Below are 23,169 nucleotides of genomic sequence, written 5' to 3' on the forward strand. Positions count from 1 at the left end.
TCTCTGCTCTTGTCTAAGATTTTTTTCTTTCCTTTTCCCCAGCCTGCTTCCTGCCCCAAACTAGACCTATGTCATGTCATTCTCTTTGCCCTTTAATTCCCCTGCAAAAACCTGCTCTCAGGAATAAAGCTGTTCAATTTAGTAGTTGTAAATGTGTGTATAGCTGGTGATTTATATCATTACAGATCTTACCTCTGAAAGTGTTTATAGTTTAACTGACGTTAGCACTTATAATTTTGGAGGTAAATGAAGAAAAGGGAAGCACTGTGTTAGTGGAAGTGCTTCTGAGAGCTCTGAGATTATGCTATGCAAAAGCCAGCTATCAACCTAAGATCGCTAGGCTTTATGCTCTTGTTAAAGTTCAATCAGGAAAGGGATATTTATCTTGTGGACATAAGTAAGAGCATAAGTAAACAATTTCCTCAAATGCTTGCCTTAATCTAGGCCTAATATATCCAGGTGGCACAGGAAACAAAACAAAAACCCTTTAAAAATGAGTTGGCCATGAAGGCAATGCTTCTATGTCTTCAAAAAATTAAGTCAAGACAGAAGATACAAATTATTAATATTTTACAAGGAAAGGAGAGACATCACTACAGGTCCTGAACTTCAAAAGGATAGTAAACAAATATTACAAGCAATTTTATGCCAATAAATGAACAGCTTAAATGAAACAGCCAAGTTTCTGGTAAGAAACTCATTTCTAAAGCTCATTGAAGAGGATATAGAACAATATGATTCGCAAAAATCTATTAAAATTGAATTTGAAATTTAAAATATTCCCATACAGAAAATTTCAGGAGCAGAAAGTTTTCTTGGTAAATTTTCCCAGCTAAGAAATAAATAATACCAATTCCACACAAACTCTTCCCCCTTCCAAAAAAAAAAGGCACTTCCCTATTCTTTTTAAGAGGCCAGCATTAGCCTTATATCAAAATATTGAGAGACATTGCATGAAAAAACAAAAGCTAAAAAAAAAGTTATGTTTCATGACTAGTGATACCAATAACCTTAACAAAATTTCAGCAAATTATATTCATTCATTTTCATATATAATAATAATTCATGGCCTTTTTTAAACAAATGGCTCTGGGACAACTGGATATTCAAATACAAAAAATGGAATTGAACCACTATCTCATACCACATTAACCAAAATAACTCAAAATGCATCAAAGACCTACTGTTCGTAAGAGCTAAAGCTATAATATTCTTAGAAGAAAGCATGGGGTAAATCTTTATGACCTCAGATGTGGCAATGGATTCTTATACATGACATCAAAAGTATAAGCAGTAAAAGAAAAAAAAAAAAACAGGTAAATTCGACCTCATCAAAATTAAAACAAACAAAACAACTTTTTTACTTCAAAAAACACTATCAAGAAACCCATAGAATGAAAAAAAAAAGTTTTTTCACAAATCATTCACCTGATAAGAGACTTGTATCCAAAATACAGAACTCTTACAATTCAATACTAAAAGACAATCCAATTAGAAAATGACATTTCTCCAAAGAAGATATACTGATTGTCAAAAAGCAAATTAAATGAGGCTTGATATCATTAGCGAGCAGAGAAATGTAAATCAAAATCATGACATACTACTTTACATTCACTAGGATGCCTAGAATCAAAAAGACAGATAATAGCAAATGTTGGTGAGTATGTGGAGAAATCAGAACCCTTCTACATTGCTGGCAGTAATATAAAATTGTGCAGCCACTTTGAAAAAGTCTGGAAATTTCACAAACGAGTAAACAGAATCATGATACCCATTGCCCTTGAGTAGATTCTGACTCATAGTGACCCTATAGGACAGGGTAGAACTGCCCCATAGGGTTTCCAAGGCTGTAAGCTTTATAGGAGCAGACTGCCACATCTTTCTCCTGTGCAGCAGCTGGTAGGTTCAAACTGCTGACCTTTTGGTTATCAGCTGAGTGCTTAACCACTGTGCAACCAGGGCTCCTTAGAATTACCATATGATCCAGCAATTCTACTTCCAGGTACACACCTAAGAGAAAGGAAAACATATGTCCACACAAAAACTTGTGTGTGAATGTTTATAGTGACATCATTCATAATAGCCAGAGGTAGAAACAACTCAAATTTCCATCAAATGAGAAATGGGTGAACAAATATGGTATAGTCATACAACAGAATATTATTGGACCATAAAAACAAATGACATACTGATATGTACTACAACGTGAAACATGGAAAACATCATGCTATGTGAAAGTAGCCAGTCACAAAAATATCATATACTACATGATTCCGCTTATATGAAATATTCAGAATAGGCAAATCTATGGAGAAAGGGTACAGACTAGTGATTGCTTAGGGTTAAGGGGGAGCCCTGGTGGTTCACTGGTTAAGAGCTCGGCTGCTAGCCTTTACACAAACAGATATATGCACACCCATGTTCACTGCAGCACTGTTGACAATAGCAAAAAGATGGAAGCAACCAAGTTGCCTATCAATGGATGAATGGATGAATAAATTATGGTATATTCACACAATGGAATACTACACATCGATAAAGAACAGTGAGGAATCTGTGGAACATTTCATAACATGGAGGAACCTGGAAGGTGTTATGCTGAGTGAAATTAGTCGGTTGCAAAAGGACAAATATTGTATAAGACCACTATTATAAGAACTCAAGAAATAGTTTAAATAGAGAAGAAAATATTCTTTGATGGTTAAGAGGGGGGGAAGGAGGGAGAGTGGGAGAGGAGTATTCCCTAATTAGATAGTAGATAAGAACTACTTTAGGTGATGTGAAAGACAACACACAATACAGGGGAGGACAGCACAACTGGACTAAACCAAAAGCAAAGAAGTTTCCTGAATAAACTGAATGCTTCAAAAGCCAGCATAGCAGGGGCAGGGGTTTGGGGACCATGGTTTCAGGGGACATCTAAGTCAATTGGCATAAGAAAATCTATTAAGAAAACATTCTACATCCCACTTTGACGAGTGGCGTCTGGGGTCTTAAATGCTAGCAAGCAGCCATCTAAGATGCATCAATTGGTCTCAACCCACCTGGAGCAAAGGAGAATGAAGAAAGAACACCAAGGACACAAGGTAATTACGAGCCCAAGAGACAGAAAGGGTCACATGAACTAGAGACTACATCATCCTGAGACCAGAAGAACTAGATGGTACCCAGCTACAACTGATGACTGCTCTGACAGGAAACACAACAGAGAACCCCTGAGGGAGCAGGAGAGCAGTGGGAGGCGGACCCCAAATTCTCGTAAAAAGGCCAGACTTAATGGTCTGACTGAGACTAGAAGAACCCCGGTGGTCACGGCCCCCAGACCCTCTGTTGGCCCAGGACAGGAACCATTCCCAAAGCCAACTCGTAAGACAGGGATTGAACTGGACAATGGGATGGAGAGGGATGCTGGTGAGGAGTGAGCTTCTGGGATAAGGTGGACACTTGAGTCTGTGTTGGCATCTCCTGTCTGGAGGGGAGATGAGAGGATAGAGGGGGTTAGAAGCTGGTGAAATGGACAGGAAAAGAGAGTGGAGGGAGGGAGCGGGTTGTCTTATTAGGCAGACAGCAATTGGGAGTATGTAGCAAGGTGTGTATAAGTTTTTGTGTGAGAGACTGACTTGGTTTTTAAACTTTCACTTAAAGCACAATACAAATTAAAAAAAAAAAAAAAAGAGCTCGGCTGCTAAACCAAAAAGGTTGACAGTTGAAATCCTCCAGCCGCTTCTTGGAAACCGTGTTTATTAGTTCTACTCCATCCTATTGGGTCACTGAGACAAAATTGACTCAACAGCAATGGGTTTGGTTTTGGTTTTAGGGAAAAGGGCAGGATAGTTGCATAGAGAAGCGGTAGCCAAGGATATGAGGTTTCTTTAATTAAACTTTTTATTTTAAGATAATTGTACATTCATATGCAGCTATTAGAAAGAAGACAGGAGAGCCAATGTACCCTTTTCTCCAGTGGTAACATCTTGCAAAACTATGGTACAATTCACACTGATTCAGTCAAGATACAGAACATTTCTATTACTACAAGGATCCCTCACGTTACCCTTTTATAAGCACATTCACCTTTCTCCCTTCCTGCTCCTGATTCCTGGAAACTACTAATCTGTTCTCTATTTCTGTAACTATGTCATTTCAATAAGGTTATACAAATGGAATCATACAGTACATAATCTGTGATGACTGGCTTTTACGCTCAGCCTAATTTCTTCAAGATGTATCCCGGTTGTGTGTATCACTAGCCTGTTCCTTTTTATTGCTCAATAGCGTTCTATAGTACACATGTGCTACAACTGATTTATCCATTCATCATTTGAAGAGCATCTGGGGTGCTTCCAGTTTTAGGATAAGAAATGTAAAGTCAATATATCATTTGTAATCAATCAATGTAATTGGCAGACTACAGAAATAAACCATGTGATCATCTCAATGAAGTGAAAAAATATTTCATAGATCTCACCATCCATTCATGTTAAAAGTTCTGAGTTAAATCGGGATAGAAGGGTATCTAAAAAATACAGCTAACATCGTATATAATGTTGAAAGATTGACCAGGATTGAGGCAACAATTTCTGCTCTCACAATTTCCTCTTTAAAATTCTATTGTAGGTACTAGCCAGTGCAAGAAAATCATAAAAAAGAAATAAATGTTATTTGCATTTGTCATAATCCACAGAACTGTACAACACAGAGTGAACTCTCATTTAAACTGTAGATTTTAGTTAATAATAATGATAATGTATTGATATTAGCTCATCAATTATAACAAATGACCACAAAATGCAGGATGTCCATAATGGGAAAAATTATGTGCAGAGAGGAGAGCGGGTATACGAGAACTCTCTGTACTTTCTATGCAATTTTTCTGTAAACTTAAGACTACAGTAAAAATAAAGTACATTAACTAAAAAAACTTTACAAGGTTGAATTAAAAAGCAAATGCAGAATAATAAAAAAGTTATTCATTATTTGAAAACAACATAAATTTGTATGTAGAATATTCTAAGGAATCTATAAAAAGCTGCTAAAGCCAATATGAGCCAATTAGCAAGGTTTATAATGTCAATAATCAAAAGTCGATTCCGTTTCTTCTACCAGAAATGACTAATTGGAAACTGGTCTTTAAAAATGCCACTTGCAATAAAAGAGACAATACGAAATACTTAGGGATAAATTTAATAAAACATTGCAGTTGGAATTAAAGAAGACCTAAATAAATGGAGAGATATTCTATTACCCCCAAATAGATTTGCAAATTCAATGCAATCCCGATCAAAATCCAAAGAGGCATTTTTGATTGAAATTGGCAAAAATATACATGGAAACACAGGGGACTTAAAAGAGCAAAAAGTTGGCATGCCTTTATTTGAAAAATAATGGCAATATTGGAGAGATTATACCTGATTACAAATATCACCATAAAGCTACAGTAATAAAGACTCTAAATAAAATGCAGAGTAATAGAACAGCTGATAGTCCAGAAATTGACTCACTTACCTACGGTCAATTAATTTCACATGGAAGTGTTGAGGTTATTCAATGGGAAATGAGGAGGGGCATCTTTTCTAGCACTAATGTTGAAATAATTAGATATCTACTCAAAATAGTGTTTCTCCATTTTAAAAATATAAAAACTTAATATTTTCCTCATACTGTATAAAAAAATTAACTAGAAAGGGATCATAGATTAAAATTTAACAGCTACAACTGTACAACTCCTAAAAGGAAATATTCTATGAAACATTCATTGTGTTAGCAAAGACCTTGGGTTAGGCAAAGATTTCTTAGGTAAGACACATGAAATGTTAACTATAAAAAAGTGATAGATTGTATTTCATAATTTAAAACTATTGCTCTTAAAAGTTACTGTTAATAAAAGGACAAGAAAAGCCACAAATCAGGAGAAAATATTTGCAAAAACTATAGTTGGTAATGCACGTGTATCAAAAATATACAAAGAAAAAGTAACTCTTGCAACAAAGCACATGATTTAAAACATTGTATGAGACCACTACTATAAGAACTCAAGAAAAGGTTTATACACAGAAAAAAAAAAATTCTTTGATGATTACGAGGGTGGGGAACAAGTGTCAACCCTGGTAAAGGGAAAGACAACACACAATACAGGGGAAATCAGCACAACTGGACCAAAGGAAAACCATAGTAGTTTTCTAGACACAGCCAAACACTTCGAGGGACTGAGTAGCTGGGGCTGGGGGCTGGGGACCATAGTCTTGGGGGACATCTAGGTCAACTGGCATAACATTGTTCATAAAGAAAATGTTGTACATCCGGCTTTGATGAGTAGTGTCTGGGGTCTTAAAAGCTTTCGAGAGGCCATCTAAGATACATATATTGATCCCATCCTATCAAGAGCAAAGGAGAATGAAGAAAACCAAAGACATAAGGAAAATATTAGCCCAGAGGACTAAAGGACTACATGAATCAGAGACTCCACCAGTCTGAGACAAGAAGAACTAGATGGTGCCCGGATACCACCAATGAGTGTTCTGACAGGGATCTATGAGAGCATGTCTATGACTCATGCATGCAATCAGAAAGGGAACCACCCAGCACATGCCTGGTGTCATGTAAAGCCACTCAGAAGGAGATTCCCAAAGAGATGAAAATAACCTTTTACATATGGTGAGAGAATGTCTTTCCTGAAAAACCAGCATCACTCTGGGTATTTCTACCTGAGCAGCTTCCACCTGGCCTATGTGTGAATTCTGGCAATAGGCCTGTTTTTAGCTGTAATCCTTGATTTACCACCTAAACAATCTTTCTTAGGTTACACTGCTATGAATGTTTTCATAGCCAGATTATTGCTTTCAAAATGACTGTCTAAGCTTTTAATTAGTCAGAAATTTTATCACTATGAGCTTAGTCTTTGCATCCCAAGATGTGAGCCACGGGCTTGTTCTTTCTTTCACGTCGTCATACTCAGCACTGCCCTCTGCATTAGGCCTAACACTGGAAACCTTCACAGACTAGCTAGACAACTTAGGGAACTCCAAAGTTCCCTTTTCAGCATTCTCCCTCTATTCAGACTCCCCTTCTATCATTTTGAAAAGTTGAAACAAAAGAAAAAAGAAGACAAAGTAAAATTCGCCTGTTTGTGTACATTAGATGGTCCATTGCCTTAGATTTATAAAAAGCTGGAGACAATTTTTTACTGCGTGGATTATTATACAAAAGCAACCCTGGTGATGCAGTGGTTAATAACAGCATTCAGCTGCTAACTGAAAGGTCGGAGGTTCAAACCCACTAGCTTCTCCTAGGGAAAAAACTGTGGCAGCCTCCTTCCATTAAGATTACAGCCTTTGAAACCCTATGGGGCAGTTCTACTCTGCCCCTGTAGGGTTGCTATGAGTCAGAACTGACTCAAGGGCAATGGGTTGGGTTGGTTCTTTACACAGCAAGGTTTATGGCCTAGAAATGTCTTTATCACATTGTTGTAGGTGCTGTTGAGTTGGTTCCAACTCGGAGCGATCCTATGCAGAACAGAACGAAACACCGCCTGGTTCTGCGCCATCCTCACAATTGTTGCTGTGGTTGAGTCCACTGTTTTAGCCACTGTGTCATTCCATTCCGTTGAAGGTCTTCCCCTTTTTCACTGACCCTCTATTTTACCAAGCATGGTATCCTCATCCAGGGACTGATCCCTCCTGAGAATATGTCCAAAGTATGTAAGACATAGCCTCGCCATCCTTGCTTCTAAGGAGCATTCTGGCTGCACTTCTTCCAAGACAGACTTGTTAGTTTTTTTGGCAGAGCAAAAAAAATGTTCACTGTGCTATATACTCAGCAATGAAATGTGCACACATGGATCATGCACTGGTATAGTGCTAAGAACAAACGAAGATAGTGAAGATAGACTTGCCTTGAATTTCAAGGATGTAGTATTACAAAGTTCAAGAACACACCTTTCAAACATTCCATATACGCCCATCTCATTGGGCAGTAAGGGAGTACTTATGTGGAGTGGAAAAATAAAAAATAAAAAAAAAAAGCAGTATCCCCTAAGATATGAACTTTTCGTTTTATCCAGTGCCAGGCACCGGAGTTCCACTGAAAAGTGATGTACAGCTCCGGGATAATAATCAAAGAGGACTACGGATACCTTTGTGACGAGTAAGAGGACAGTAACTGACAGGATTCATTGTTTACTATTCATGAGAAAGGAACTGACAAGTTTGTGTGGAAAAGAAAAGAATGCGTGATATAGAAATTGTTAGGAGATCTTTCTCCAGTTCTCCATCTCAAACAACAGCCCAATACAGACTAATAGACTTTGGCTTTAATAGGTGACATTGTTTAGCTGTAAGAAATAGGAAGTCATGAGAACTCTGTCCCTGTCGTGGATTGTTAAAATTAGGGCAAATATGCATCTGTCTTAGATGATGTTCTTGTGGGCCTTCCAGACAGACCAGGGGGATTGAGTTAATGTTCTTTCAAGGCCTCCCCCTCCTCTGATTATATGATTCTAAGATAACCCAAGGGTAGGGGCCATGTTAAAAGCTGGTTTCAATGTTGTTCTTGGGAAAACAAATCTTTGTAATTGCATGACTAATACTATTATAATTTCTTGATTTTTTTTTTTTTTTTTTTTTTGCCTTGGGAATGTGCTAATAACTGAGTAGCCTCTTCATTAGAAAAATGGGAGGACTCTGAGATGGTGGGAGGATCATTAAATTCTACATCTATCTTTGAGGGGAGCACATACATCCTATTTAAATAGTCTGCAGAAAATTGCTGAGTTCAAGGACAAATCCATGTTGAATTAAATGCAGAGGATGGACCCACAGATCTCATTTGCAAATAATTATCATTTGCAAATGATTGCCAATAAACTACAGTGTGACTGAATCATGGACAAGGAGAATGTTATAAATCTGCACCTGGATTGCAGCATCTAATTCTCTTTCATTTTCCGTTTATCTCAGAAGACACATTAATGCAAAGGCCTTAATGGAGTTGAATTCTAGAAAGAATAATTCTCAAATTGAAACAACATCTCTGGTTGATATAATGTAAATTTTTATTGATAAAGTTGTCCCTGAATCATTTTATTTATAATGCCAAGGCATATTCAATTCTGAAAGGATATGATTGCTCTTAAAATGCATGGAATATAGAACAAGAAGGCTTCACTGTATTGTTTTATGTTAGTCATGGGCTCCCTGGACCACCCAGATCTTAGAAAGCTTTGATAGCAATAGCAATCAAGTCCGCAGTCTAAAGTGACACCATTCTACACGTGAAGGCGGAACTGGATAGGAGAAATATTTTGGTCTCAAGGAGTTGGTAGGTTTAGGGCTTATTAGATGCATCCATAAAACAAGTATTTATTGAAATATTATACATGGTGGGAGATGGGAACAACTGTTACTGCTTGAACCCAAATTGCCTCTTTGCTGGCCTGATACAGTGACTCAATATCCCATCATTCACAGTAGTCCTTATTAATCTACCTAAATCAATACAATGTGGTAAAGTGGCTCAGTGGAAAGGGAACAGCTAGCTAACTCTCCAACTAACACAACAGAGAATCTAAATAACCTCCTAGTACCCACTGTTACCTAGCAGAGACCTTCATGGGGAGAGATTTGCTTGTGCAGAGAAAAGAAATAGAAATCTCTTCACCGTGGGAATGCCTGACACAGGATACATTGACATCATAGGATATATCAACCCTTAGGATATGTAGACACCATACAGGGGATACCTGCGTTTCCACATGTAATAAAAAGTCTGACCCCATTTTTGATGTTTGAATGCTGACAGTGTTAACCTTCATGCCTCCCTCCTCCTCTTATGTTACACATCTGTTCATGCTGATAAGAAAGCCCAGGTGCTCCCTCCTTTGGCACCTGCAGGAGATTCATGTCACACAAGCCCCTGCTCACCCGTGTTCAGCAACACTTACACCAGCCCACCCCCGTCAACCACAATAAAAACTCCAAGCCAGTGTCATTCGTGTGCTCTCACAAGCCATTTTGGGCCAGTTTGGGAAAGCTGCCCTGCTCTCTCTCATTATGTAGGTAATATGACTTTTCATGTCCTCTTTGTTTATGTGTGTGTGTGGTGTCATTAGTCATGGCATCCAAACCAAGTTTTAGGTAGGAGTCTTTTTTGCTTTTATGGTGTTCACACTAGTGAAGGCTAGCTACACCTAGGACGGTGGGGTGGAAAAAAACAAGTAGGGATTTCAAATTGTGTGAAAATAAAGAGTTGATGCCTTTGAATTGTGGCGCTGGTGAAGAATATTGAATATACCATGGACTGCCAAAAGAATGAACAAATCTGTCTTGGAAGACTTGCAGCCAGAATGCTCCTTAGAGGCAAGGATGGTGAGACTGCATCTTACATACTTTGGACATGTTGTCAAGAGGGATCTGTCCCTGGAGCAGTACATCGTGCTTGGCAGAGTACAGGGTCAGCAGAAAAGAGGAAGACCCTCAACAAGGTGGATTGACACAGTGGCTGCAGCAATGAGCTCAAGCATAACAACGATTGTAAGGATGGCACAGGACCGGGCAGTGTTTCGTTCTGTTGTGCATAGGGTCGCTATGAGTCAGAACTGACTCGACGGCACCTAACAACAACACCAAACCTAAACTGAAGGCTGAGGCTATATCTAGCCCTGTAGACTGGGGGATTAAGTGGAACTAGGACTGACTTATTTTATATGCACGAAGTGTCCCAGTAACCTCAAGGAATTTCTCATATGTAGCTTCAATCATCAAGAGTGATGATGCTGTCTTAAGGAGATATTTTAATCTTTTAAATGAAATAAATTCATGCCTGCTTTTTGTGAACTTGTTATAACACACACAGAGAAAGATAAGACTTTTTACATTAACAATATCAAAAAACCCACTCATCTATAATGGTAAATTTGCATACATATAAAAAATAAAAGAATTAAAAAAAACATCAGATTTGCCAGACTACATTTATTCAGATAAAATCCCAATTTACCTTAACCACAAACTGATTTAAGGGCAATAAAGATTCCATGCTAACAGCAATGAAGATTGTTTAAGAAAAACAAATGTGCTGTATTTCTATTTTGTAAATATTCCTAGTATCATCTCCAAGATTTTTCCACTATGAAAATTTATGCTTCCATTTGTCTTAACTATGAAGTGATGACTGGATTTATTTAAAGAATAACTCAATCAAAATGAATATTCCTAATGAAACATTGGTACCCCAAAAACCCAGTGCCATCTTTTTGTTTTTTTAATTGGTAGTGAGGATTAATTCTGTATTAATGACCAGAAAACAGAATTGAAAAAAAAAAAAATTATTCACCTTCGAGTTGCCCCACTTATAATAATAACTGCTTTTGGCATTCTTCAATTAATGAAATTTCTATTCTCTATATACTTTTTTTTTATTTATCCAAGGATCCCTGGTGGTACAATAGTTAAAGGGTTACCAAAAGGTCAGCAGTTTGAGCCCACCAGTGGCTCCGAGGGAGAAAAGACCTGGCGATCTTTTCCTGAAAAGATTACAGCCTGGGAAATCCTATGGGGCACTTCTACTCTGACATATAGGGTCAATATGAGTTGGAATCGACTCAATGGCACACATACAACAACATATACTTAACCAGGAGCCCCTGGGTAGTATAAAGGGTTAAGCACTTGACTACTAGCTCAAAGGTTGGCAGTTCAAACCCATCCAGAGGTGCTTCAGAAGACAGGGCTGGTGATCTTCTTCCAAAAGGTCAAGCCTTTAAAACCCTCTGGAGCAGTTCTACTCTGCAGAGGAGTTCCCTTGAGTCAGAATCATCTCAGGGGCAACTAACAACAATATACTTATCCAGAACTTTTCAAGTTTATTTTGTTTTCTTTGCAAAAGTTATCATTAGAACAATTCTGATATTTAAACTCTTTGTTCTTAAGATCACTCTGCCCATCTCACCTGAAACTTAGTTGCTCTGTGCTCACAACGGAGTACATCTCGACATTTTGAGAATTAATGCGAGCCCTGAGGGAATGTGCGATTTACTCAGGTTTAACAGTTGCTCTCAATTACTGAAGTTTATGGGCATATTAAAGATGTACTCATTGCCCATGAGGATTAACTCTAACTGAAGGCCCATGAGAAAGAGCCCACCTATAACCATCCATGGAGCCCTGGTGGTGCTGTGGGTTACAGCTCAGCTGCTAACCAAAAGGTCAGCAGTTTGAATCTACCAACTGCTAATTGGAAACCCTATGGGGGCAGTTCTATTCTGTCCGATAGGGTCCCAATGTGTTGGAATCGACTCGATGGCAATTTTTTTTTTAATAATTATCCATTGTTCTGTCACCTCATCCTTTGCAGAGGGTCCTCTTGGGATGTTGGAAGGAGGACCAACTCATAAAAGGTAAATAAACTCAATATATATATTTTTTTTTCTCTTAGCAACAGCTTTAAATTCCTGCTATGGGCCATCAACTACATTGGTGATATACCAAGAATCCTGCACAGAATCTCATAATGAGAGTTGTTTCATTTTTTAAAATGCTTACTTTGTAAGCACATGTAAGGTTGAATTTTAACATTTCAAAAATTGAAATTAGAAGAAAAAAAAATCAGGAGTGGGAAGAGGAGCAGGAGAAGGCAGTATAAGAAGAGGCAATTTTATGACCAGAGGAAAGGATAACCTCAGAAGCGTCCCTTGCTCCTGGTAAATGGGTCATGGGAGAACCACCTCTTCTGTGTTGTATGCCAGCTTCTTGCTCCTCTTGAGAATATAATAGGCTCTGGATCTAATCTGGGAGCCCTGGTGGAGCAGTGGTTAAGAGTTACTGCTGCTAACCAAAAGGTCAGCAGTTGGAATTCACCAGCCACTCCTTAGAAGTCCTATGGGACTTCACAGCAACGGGTTGTGTTTTTTTTTGGAGCTAATCTAAGTGGTTTACATCAGACGGTTTAAAATTTGATGTTGTTCCTCACCCATTTGGTATATAAGTCATTGCAAAGCTTTTTGCTCATGTATTTGTTCAGCCCATGTTTTCTCTATTAATAACTTAATCTTTCTTATTTATCATTAAACTTAACTTGAGTGAGTAGCCAATTTCAAGACCCTTTGGGTAAATTCATCTTTTGTAAACTAGGTCAGTTATCAACATGTTCTCTCTAGCAATACACATGGTGGATGATATTCACATACAAAACACTCCCACTGTGGGGTGTCTAGAACCAACTCAACCACACCCAACACCAACAACAACAACATGGCAAAGGAAGTTGTTCATGGAGACAATTAACCTTACATTTCATATCTTCCTCCTATTCCTGACTCTTCTTCTTCCTCTGTTTCTCCAGGTGAACAGAGACCAGTTGTGTTTGGATAGCTGTTTGCAACTTTTAAGACCCCAAGCACTACACAACAAACTAGGAGATAGAACAGGAACACTAAACACATTATTAGGCCAATTAACTTGCATGTCACATGAAATCATGACCCTAAACCTCCAAACCAAGAAATCAAATCCCATGAAGTTTTTGTTGTCCATAAGCAGTCTTGGCAACTACTTTTTTTTTTTTTTGTCATTTTGACTGTGCCCCCTGGTGGAAATTTTGATTACAGCATGATATCTTGCCTGAATGGCAGTGCCCACTGGTGGACAGATTAACCACAACATGTTCTCTGGTGTGTTTGGGAGATATTGAAAGTTGAAAACCAAGATCTGGAACTTTTGAATTCTAATTAAAGCAGGGAGGGAGAAGGAGCTATCATAGAGAAGAAGAGGAAATGTTAAGCAAAGGCCAAAAGATCTGTCCTCCTAAGAGTTTTCTGCAAAAAGTAGTGCAGACAAGGACACCAAGTACTGGGGAGAACTGAGAAAGTTAACACCCTGAAAAATTCCAATGCCCCAACAGAAAAATCATGAGACATACAAAGAATAGAGAAATGATGACCCATCAAAGTGAGCATAATGAAAGGAGTGAAAGCTTATTTAGGGAAGACCAAATAATGAAAAAAAAAAAGGAAGAAAATAATACAACATTAAACATAAAGACCTGAAGACAAACAGACAAGAGAGAAAAGAAACAAGGAAAACAACCCAAGAACAAAATGAGGACCTAAAAGAAGAGATATTGCAACTTAACGGGATGATAACTGAAATGAGAAACACAATAGAAGGACTTACCAATAGATTAATCGGATAGAAGAAAGAATGAGTAAATTAGAGGATAAGACAGTTAAAACTACAGAAGCTGATGCACAACAAGAATGGAGGCTTGAAAAGGCTGAGCACTGTTTAATGGAATTATGGGCAACAGCAAGAGACTTAATATATGCATCATGGGAACTCCAGAAGGAGATGAGAGAAAGAAAGGGACAGAAAGAATATGTGAAGAAAAAATGACAGAAAATTTCCTCAATCTAATGAAGGACCTGAATCTACTAATTCAAGAATCACAAAGAACTCCAAGCAGGATAAATTCAAAGAGATCTACACCAAGACATATAGTTAGGCTCTTAAAAAAGTAAAGATAAAGGGAGAACCCTGAAAGCAGTGAGAGAAGCAGTCACATATAAAAGATCCCCAATAAGATTAGATGCTCATTTCTGCTCAGAAGCATTGGAGGCCAGAAGACAATGGAATGATACATTTAAAGAGCTGAAAGAAAAATCTGTCAACCAAGGAATGATATCCAGTGAAAATGTCCTTCAAGAATGAGGTGAAATGAAAACATTCCCAGACAAACAGAAGCTGAACAAGCTCATACTCACCAAACCAGCCCTACAAAAAATACTAAGATACATAATGGCTTTTGGTTGAAGGAACTCTTTACCTTTTTGAGAGTCAAATTATAACTAACAATCATCTATGTCTCTTTCCCAAATATATATCTAAGCTGTTGTCCTGAAACAATACAATTCCTTTCAGTCTACTTACATTATCTCAATGATGTTTCTTCCATATGTTGGGGCTGCAGACATGGACTTGCCCATGCACTTTAGGGAGTCAGACTCATATTACTTCACTCTCATGACCTTGAGACTTTTGAAGATGAAAGGCCATTTATTTTGTGGAATCTCCCTCCATTGAGGCTTTGATCCTTTTTCCTGATTATTTTCAGGTTATGCATCTTTGGCAGGAATATCGTAGAAATGATGTGAAATATTTCTCTCATTGCATTCTCTAGGTGGCACACATTTTTTATTTTTTCCTTTACTAATTATGTTCACCTTGATCATTTGATTAAGGTGGTGTCTGCCAGGCTTCTCCACTCTAAATTTACTTTCTTCCTTTATAATATATAAATGTTTTATAGGGTCTATTGCCATGATGATAACTTTCTGCTATGGTCCAGACCATTCTCCTCATTTTCAGCTGATACTCCCCTACAAGCCACACTTTCATCTCACTGTGCCTTTGTGTGTTCTTTGCTACCTGAAATGTATTTCCCTCTAAACTTCCTGTAGAGAAATAGTTCTGCATCAACTCCTTTTTAAGATATTATTTGATTCCTTCTTTGTCGCCAAGATATCATTTGTTGCTCCTTCTTTTGTACTCCTGGGCACTTGCTTTTGTGCACAGCTATAGCACCTATTTCCTTGCATTGTACAAATCCATTCTCCCAATTAGACTGTGATCTCTTTAAGGGCAGACACCAGAATATTTCTTGTTTTTGTACCTTCAGCATAATATCTAGCCTATTGATGGGTGATACCTGTGTGTTGAATAAAGGAAAACAGCAATGGTTCTATTCATGATGTAATTTATGATGTAAGGACCCAGAGATGTAAAGGATTGACAATACCTTGATGGTTACTTCTCCCAGAACACTGCTCAGGTCAAGCCTGGTTCTGATGTCCAGCCACATCAGAGTGGAGAATCAAGTTTAGGAACCACTTTGTAGACCCCAAGAGGCATGCTTTTCACAACTCATGCTTTCATCAACTCTCTTGGATTAGGAGTGGCTTGAAGCTGTGGTAAGCTAGTATTTTATCAAGAGTGTCCATCTTAGATAAGATTATCATTTAGCCTGTACTATGAGATCACATGGAAACGCTGGTGGCATAATGGTTAAGAGCTACTACTGCTAACCAAAAGGTTGGCAGTTCGAATCCACCAGGCAGTCCTTGGAAACCCTGTGGTGCAGTTCTACTCTGTCCTATAGGGTCACTATGGGTCAGAATCAACTAGACAGCAATGGTTTTTTGTTTGTTTTTTTTTTAACGAGGTCACATTGATCATGGCCATTAAAACTCACCAGGTACCAGCAGGATATTCTTTTCCTTCAAGTAAAAAAAAAAAAATTTTTTTTTTTTTTTTTTTTTTTTTTTACTTGAAGGAAAAGAATATCCTGCTGGTACCTGGTGAGATAAGTGCAAGAATGAAGGCCTGCCCCAGGGAGTCAGGGTCATCTGCCTATGCTAAGTCTGTGGTCTGGTTTCACTCAGGTTCTCCTGCACCTGTCCTGGGCTGAGGCTTTACAATTCATAATTTAGTCCAAAATACAACATCTTTTTTTTTTTTTTTTTCCCACAACATCTATATTTTACTGAAGATCCGGTGGACAGGTGAAAACTGCATCATAATGAATGCATGCTTTACCATTACTTAAAGCATAATAAATGTGTTGCTATAATTATTCATGTTTTCATGGAGCTGGGAAGCTAATCTGTTTAAGAATTAGTATGCCTGGCAGACAAGCTCAGCAGTTTGCATTTGTTTTTGTCATGATACCCAGGTGTGCAATGCATTTGTTTATATTAGCATTTTGGTTAGTCCAGAATCTATAGGGCAAGCTGGAAGGCTGGAAACTCTTGAGCAGGAGCTGATGCTGCTGTCTTGAAGGAAAATTTCTTCTTCCTTCATCTTCAGTTTTGCTCGTAAGGGCTTTCGGCTAATTTGATAAGACCCAACCACATTATGGAGTATAATCTCCTTAACTTAAAGTGCATCTACAAAATACCTTCACGGAAACATCTAGATTAATATTTGATTGAAAAATTGGGTACGATAGCCTAGTCAAGTTGATACATGAAATTAATCATCACACTACCCACATTACAAAAAAAATAACAAAAATCAAAGCACTGTTCTGTGGTCCAGTTCTGCCATGTGATTCCACTCTGTGTGACTTCCATCATGTAGCCTTAATTCATGGGAACCTTCCCCACCAATGTCTCTGTTCTCCTTGCCATTCCAAATGAAATTTAGTGGTGTGGTGTGAGGAACTAAGTAGGACAAAGTCAATCTCTGCCCAATGTTATAGCTGGATGTAGTCTTGACATTCTAGCATTACTGAATGAATGTGTTTTTAAACAAAACGATTTTACTTTCTGTAATATTCATTCATTATTCCAAAAATATATATGAGTGGTTCACTTTGACAGAAACTCTTCAAAGCCCTGGCGATAGAACAGTTCACAAAAGAGAAAATACATCTCTGCCTTTACGGAGTCTACACTCTTTGGGAGGAAGACAGACAATAAATCAAATAAATACATAAAGTATAGTGGTCTTATGCAGCACTATAAAAAATAACAGAGAAGAGTGATAGAAGAAAGAGAGAGTTTGGAGTATAGAGCTTTATTTTAAATCATTGGTCCAGGAAGGGTTTAATGAGACCGTGACAATTGAATTTTAGTTCAATTTTGACAATTTTAACACAGTTAAAATGCAATTACATCAAACAAAAAAAAAATTAAATACATTTTAGTCGGGAATAAATAAAGTTTTTAACTTTTGACAGCTTCTTGGAGATTGGCTGAGGGCAAGGTGACATAGAATAAGGTAAATGACCCAATTGGACTTAGAAATTCTAAGTGTTGCCACGGCACTTAGACACTAACAACTTCACAGTTTGATCTAGGGCAAACTCAGCCTCTGTGCCTGCAAGGCACTTATGTGGTTATCTTTTGCACCCTTCTATATGGAAACCCTAGTGATGTAGTGGTTAAGAACTACAACTGCTAACCAAAAGTTCAGCAGTTTGAATCCACCAGGTGCTCCTTGGAAATCCATGGGGCAGTTCTACTCTGTCCTATAGGGTGGTTATGGGTTAGAATGGACTCAACGGCAAAGAGTTTTTTGTTTTTTTTTTTGGTTTATATGGAGCCCTGGTGGCAGAGCGGTTAAAAGCTACAGCTGCTAACCAAAAGATTGGCAGTTCAAATCTACCAGCTGCTCCTGGGAAACTCTGTGGGGCAGTTCTACTCTGTTGTACAGTGTCACTATCAGTCAGAATGGACTCCATGGCAATGGGTTTGGCTGTCACCCAGAGGAGAGCTTCATAATTCTTGGAGAGGGGGATTATTCTTTGGCGAACACTTACTAGCAGTGAAAAGCAGATACCCCTCCACTTTGAAATCACAGTAAAGTGCCTCCTCTTAACTCTACTGATTTTTTTTTTTCCTCTGTAAATGATCAGACTGTGTAATTCTTATTTCTAAAATTGGCCTCACTTTTTTCTTTGGTTCATTATGATTACTTAGAAAAAGAAAGTTAACAGGGATAAATCAGAGGTCCCCTGTTCCATCATAGGAGAGTGAATTATATATAGATTCACTCAAGTCTTTTCTCTCAGGACTTTGAGTAAATAGAAATTCCCAGTAAGGGGTCATGGAAAACTATTCTCGTGATAATTGTTACTCTGCAACATGAGCCAGACTTAGAAGCGGCTGGAATGACAGAGAGGCGGCAGAGTGGGATTGTAGCACACCGGAGGATGCAGATAAACAGGGGCCCTGCAGTTCTCAGACCCTGGTTGAGATGAATCATCACCATGGCAACTTCATGAAAATGATAAGGGCAGGCCAATCTTCGGCAGGCTACTGGTATTTATGAAGGCTTCTCTACGAATCTGGTATTGCTCCTAAAAATGTGGTGTGTCCCCCACTTCTCTTTATCGATCTTTAATTTTGTGAAATGAAAACTGTTTGACTGAGAAGATCAGTGTCAACCCAGCACCAGTAAGAACAAGCTTGGACAGCTGACCTCTGCATTAACACTGAGCTCAATGTGGGCAGGATTAGGGTGACTTCTTTGAGTCAGAGACTAGAAATATCACAAGGGAATAGAAATATCACAAGGGAATCACAACGTATGTGAATGGACAGGGTAGCTGTTCTGCTATTTTTAATGTTTCTCCCACAATTCTGTTGAGGTCTGTTCCTGTACAAGATCACAACCACTCAACTCTTGCCATGTGCTGTCACTTTTATTACAATTAAATATGAGATTATTCACTGTACTACCAAGGTTGGACTGTGAGTCGGAATCGACTCGATGGCACTGGCTTTGGGTTTGGGTTTGGTTTTACTGAGGTTGGTTGAATCCCACTTGTGAGCCGTAAAACATAACAGCCTTTCTTTGTGACTGATGTCCTATGAGCTCAACCCTCTTCTTGATGTGTGTAACCTTTCAGAAGGAGGGCTCAGCCATTTCCTGTCTGGAAAAAGATTTTTTCTTCATAAAAGATTTTTAATAACATCCCCACTTTTTTCCTCTGTTCTTGAATTTTCTAATTGTCTAAAAGTAGCACAGGTTGTCCCAAAAGAAGAGGTCATAAACAGCTCCTACGAAACAAACGCAAGTAGGCAAAATAACTCTAACCACTGTATGTGTGTGTGTGTATGCATTTTATATGGGGTTTCATTTGATTTGTGTGCGTGCTTTGCCAATGAATAACATCAGTTATAAACTAGGGAACCGGACTCCCCTTTGTGGAGTCTTCGCACCATTCACGTAGTTACTAAGTCATTTCTCTGTGGCATCCAGAATTGGTAGAAACAACAGATAAGCACTGAGTGGAATCCAAAAGCTCTTTGTAGTACGTGTGCTGTTTCTACTTTTTTTTTTTTAATTAAGTTTTCTTATGCCAGCATTAAAGTTATTCAAAACTTTTTTTTTTTTTTTTTAGAATTCAAATAAATGACTTTAAGCAATTTCACAACAATTTCTGAAGGTAAGACTCATTTAAAATTAAAATTTTTGTTTTATTGCCTTTAAAAATTAGGCCATCAAGCTCTCGTGGTGACAGGCTATTAGTCCATGTGAGAAGGGTCACATACTCCCACTGCTTCTCTCTTGAATTTAGAAAAATATATCAGTGTCTTAAACACAAAACAACATTTATAAAATAATCTGTGCAAGATACCTGCTAGATGCTAATTGCAAGGGTTATTCATGGCCTCAGGGGACATCTAGGTCATTGCCATAATACAGTTTATAAAGAAAATGTTCTATACCCTACTTTAGTGAGTAGCATCTGGGGTCTTAAAAGCTTGTGAGTGGCCATCTAAGATACTCCACTGGTCCCACTCCATCTGGAGCAAGGAAGAATGAAGAAAACCAAAGACACAAGGGAAAGATTAGTCCAAATGACTAATAGACCACATCTGCCATGGCCTCCACCGGACTGAGTCCAGCACAACTAGATGGTGCCTGGCTGCCACCACTGTCTGCTCGGACAGGGTTCACAATAGAGGGCCCCAGAGAGAGCTCAAGAAACATGTAGAACGAAATTCTAACTCACTAAAAATGACCAGACTTACTGGTCTGACAGAGACTGGAGAAACCCTGAGAATATGGCCCCTGATACCCTTTGACTCAGTACCTAAGTCATTCCTGAGGTTCATCCTTCAGCCAAAGATTAAACAGGCCCATAAAAGAAAATGAGTCTAAATAGGCACACCAACCCAGGGGCAAGGATGAGAAGGCAGGAGGGGTCAGGAAAGCTGGTAATGGGAAACCCAAGATCGAGAAGGGGAGAGTATAGACACACCGTGGGGTTGTCAACCGATATCACTAAAAAAAAAATGTGTATTGTTTAATGAGAAACTAATCTGTTCTATAAACCTTCATCTAAAGCACAATGAAAAAGAAATATGACTTCCATGTCGTATAGGTTGATTAATATATCTAAAATAAATAAATAAAATTGATGGTATGTATAGCCCTTTCTCTGAAAGAGCTATCACCATATGGCAAATGATATAACCTAGTAAGAGAACTTGGAGGATAATATTTGCTTTGACTATATGTGTTTGTAGAAACTGGATGTGGGAATAGCGAAACATTGGGCCATGCTTCTCTGTGTGTTTTCCCTAGTGTTTTGAGGTTTTCTGGGCACAATTATTGGATGGCCTAGGGAGAAAACCTGCATCTAGAAAATGCTTCTGTGGCCATGAAGATGCCTCTAGAGCCAACTATCAAACTCCCCTGAAGCACTTGCCACTTCATTTTGTCACTGGATTGTATTCATTTTGCAAAGGAGACAGTTATATTTCAGCCGAGCTACTTGCCCAGATCCTCTTAAATTGGTGTTCTCCATGATGGCATTAGGCTTCAGTTCAGGGGTGTTTGTTACATACAATGGGGCCTATGTTATAAACCTATCAGGCTCTTGTAATGCCTGGGTGATGCAGATGGTTAACATGCTCAGTTGCTCACTGAAAGGCTGGAAGTTTAAGTCTACCCAGAGGTTCTTGGGAAGAAAGGTCTGGTAATCTACTTCCAAAAGAAAAAAATCTGCTATTGAAAACTCTATGGAGCACAGTTGTACTCAGACACAGGTGGAGTCAGCATGAGTTGGAACTGACTTGCTGTCAGCTGGTTACTGGATTGGGCTCTTGTGACCAGCAAGGTGAATGTGATCTCTTGGCATTATGTGACCCTCTGTTGTCTCACACTGTCTTCAGAGGGAAGGAACCAAAAGGCAGCCATAAACCATTGAACACTAAGGATCTGGCCCTCTACTTACGGAGGATAGGTATGTTGTTATATTAGTGCAGTAATTCAGAAAAGAGAAAGAAAAGGCCTTTACCTCTACTTTATTTTGGAATGAATCCTGGGTAAGGGCACATTTCCAATGATGAACAAATCTTAATACAACAGCTAGGAAGAATTCCTTTTGTAACTTAGTTGTTAAAGCAGCCAGGTCCCTGGGTGGCACAGTTTGTGCTCAGCCACGGAAGAAAGGCCTGGGGATCTGCTTCTGCAAAGATTACAACCTGGAATGCCCTGTGGAGCAGTTTAACTGTGTAACGCATGCGGCGTATGGGGTGGCTATGAGTTGGAGTCATATTGACGGCAATAGTTTTTGTGTTTTGTTAAACCAGAGGCTAGCCCAGAATTTCTTAAAAAGGACTATCTATTTGAAGGAGATGCTAAGGGATTTCCAAGGTAAGTGTGCACCTTCCACATGTGGTATACTAGCAAACATTCTAAAGACGCTTGGTTTCTACTTTATGAAACATTATCTTCCCGCATATATGCTTTCTGTGTGCGGAAGGTGGGGTATTAATGGAGATTACAGGGGTGTAAAGAATTCCGCTGGCACTCCTTGTCGCTGTTGTTGTGAATAAGAGCGTACAGTCAGAATCTGGGGCTTTTATCCAGAGCTTTCGTAAGTGTCACACGTGAGGGAATGGCTCCACTCAGAAACAAATTCTTCAGTGTTCTCAAGGAAGGTTTGTCTTAGTTTCATTGCGTTACTCTGACCACTTCTACCTAATTGGATCTCATTTTTCATAGTAACACCCTAACTCGTTTCTCTGTTTTTACATTCACATCTTTAATACAACAGCTCTCAATCAGTAATTCCTTTGAACGTTAATGTGCCGCTCCATGAAGACTGTTGCCGATTCTTCAAGAGTCTCAAAAAATAAATTCTGGTGGGAAAATACAGGGCTTTGTCAGGTACAAGTGGTGCTGGTAGAATTGATTTACTTTTCCTCAGCCACCTTGATCAAATGGCTTTACTAAAGACGCTCTACTCAACACTGCTTTTTCAGAACCTTATTTTTTATGCAGGGTACTGAACGTTCTTCATGTCTTGACACAACCTCAGAGAAGCCAAGTTCAATTACAGTGCTCTGTGGTCTTTGTGCCTGGTCTCATAGTGATGACAACTGTGATTATAGCACAATCTCCGAGAGTCCAGGGCCTCTGCCAGGAGCTGTGCCCCTGACAGAGAGCAGGAGTCTGAGCATGGGGAAGGGGCAGGAAAACAGAGGCCAGGGGAGCTTCAGAAAGAGTAGTCTGACTTGATCTCTAAACATCTACTTTGTCAAAATAGTCCTTGTTACCAGATAGGCTTTATACTCTTATCTTTCCCTTCCTATTTCATTTCCCTAAAATAGATTTATAGTTCATGTTAAAAAAAAAAAAGTGACTTCAAAATGCATGTTACTGC

The sequence above is a fragment of the Elephas maximus genome, chromosome 15 (genome assembly GCF_024166365.1).
Source record: "Elephas maximus indicus isolate mEleMax1 chromosome 15, mEleMax1 primary haplotype, whole genome shotgun sequence".
NCBI classification, from domain to species: domain Eukaryota; kingdom Metazoa; phylum Chordata; class Mammalia; order Proboscidea; family Elephantidae; genus Elephas; species Elephas maximus.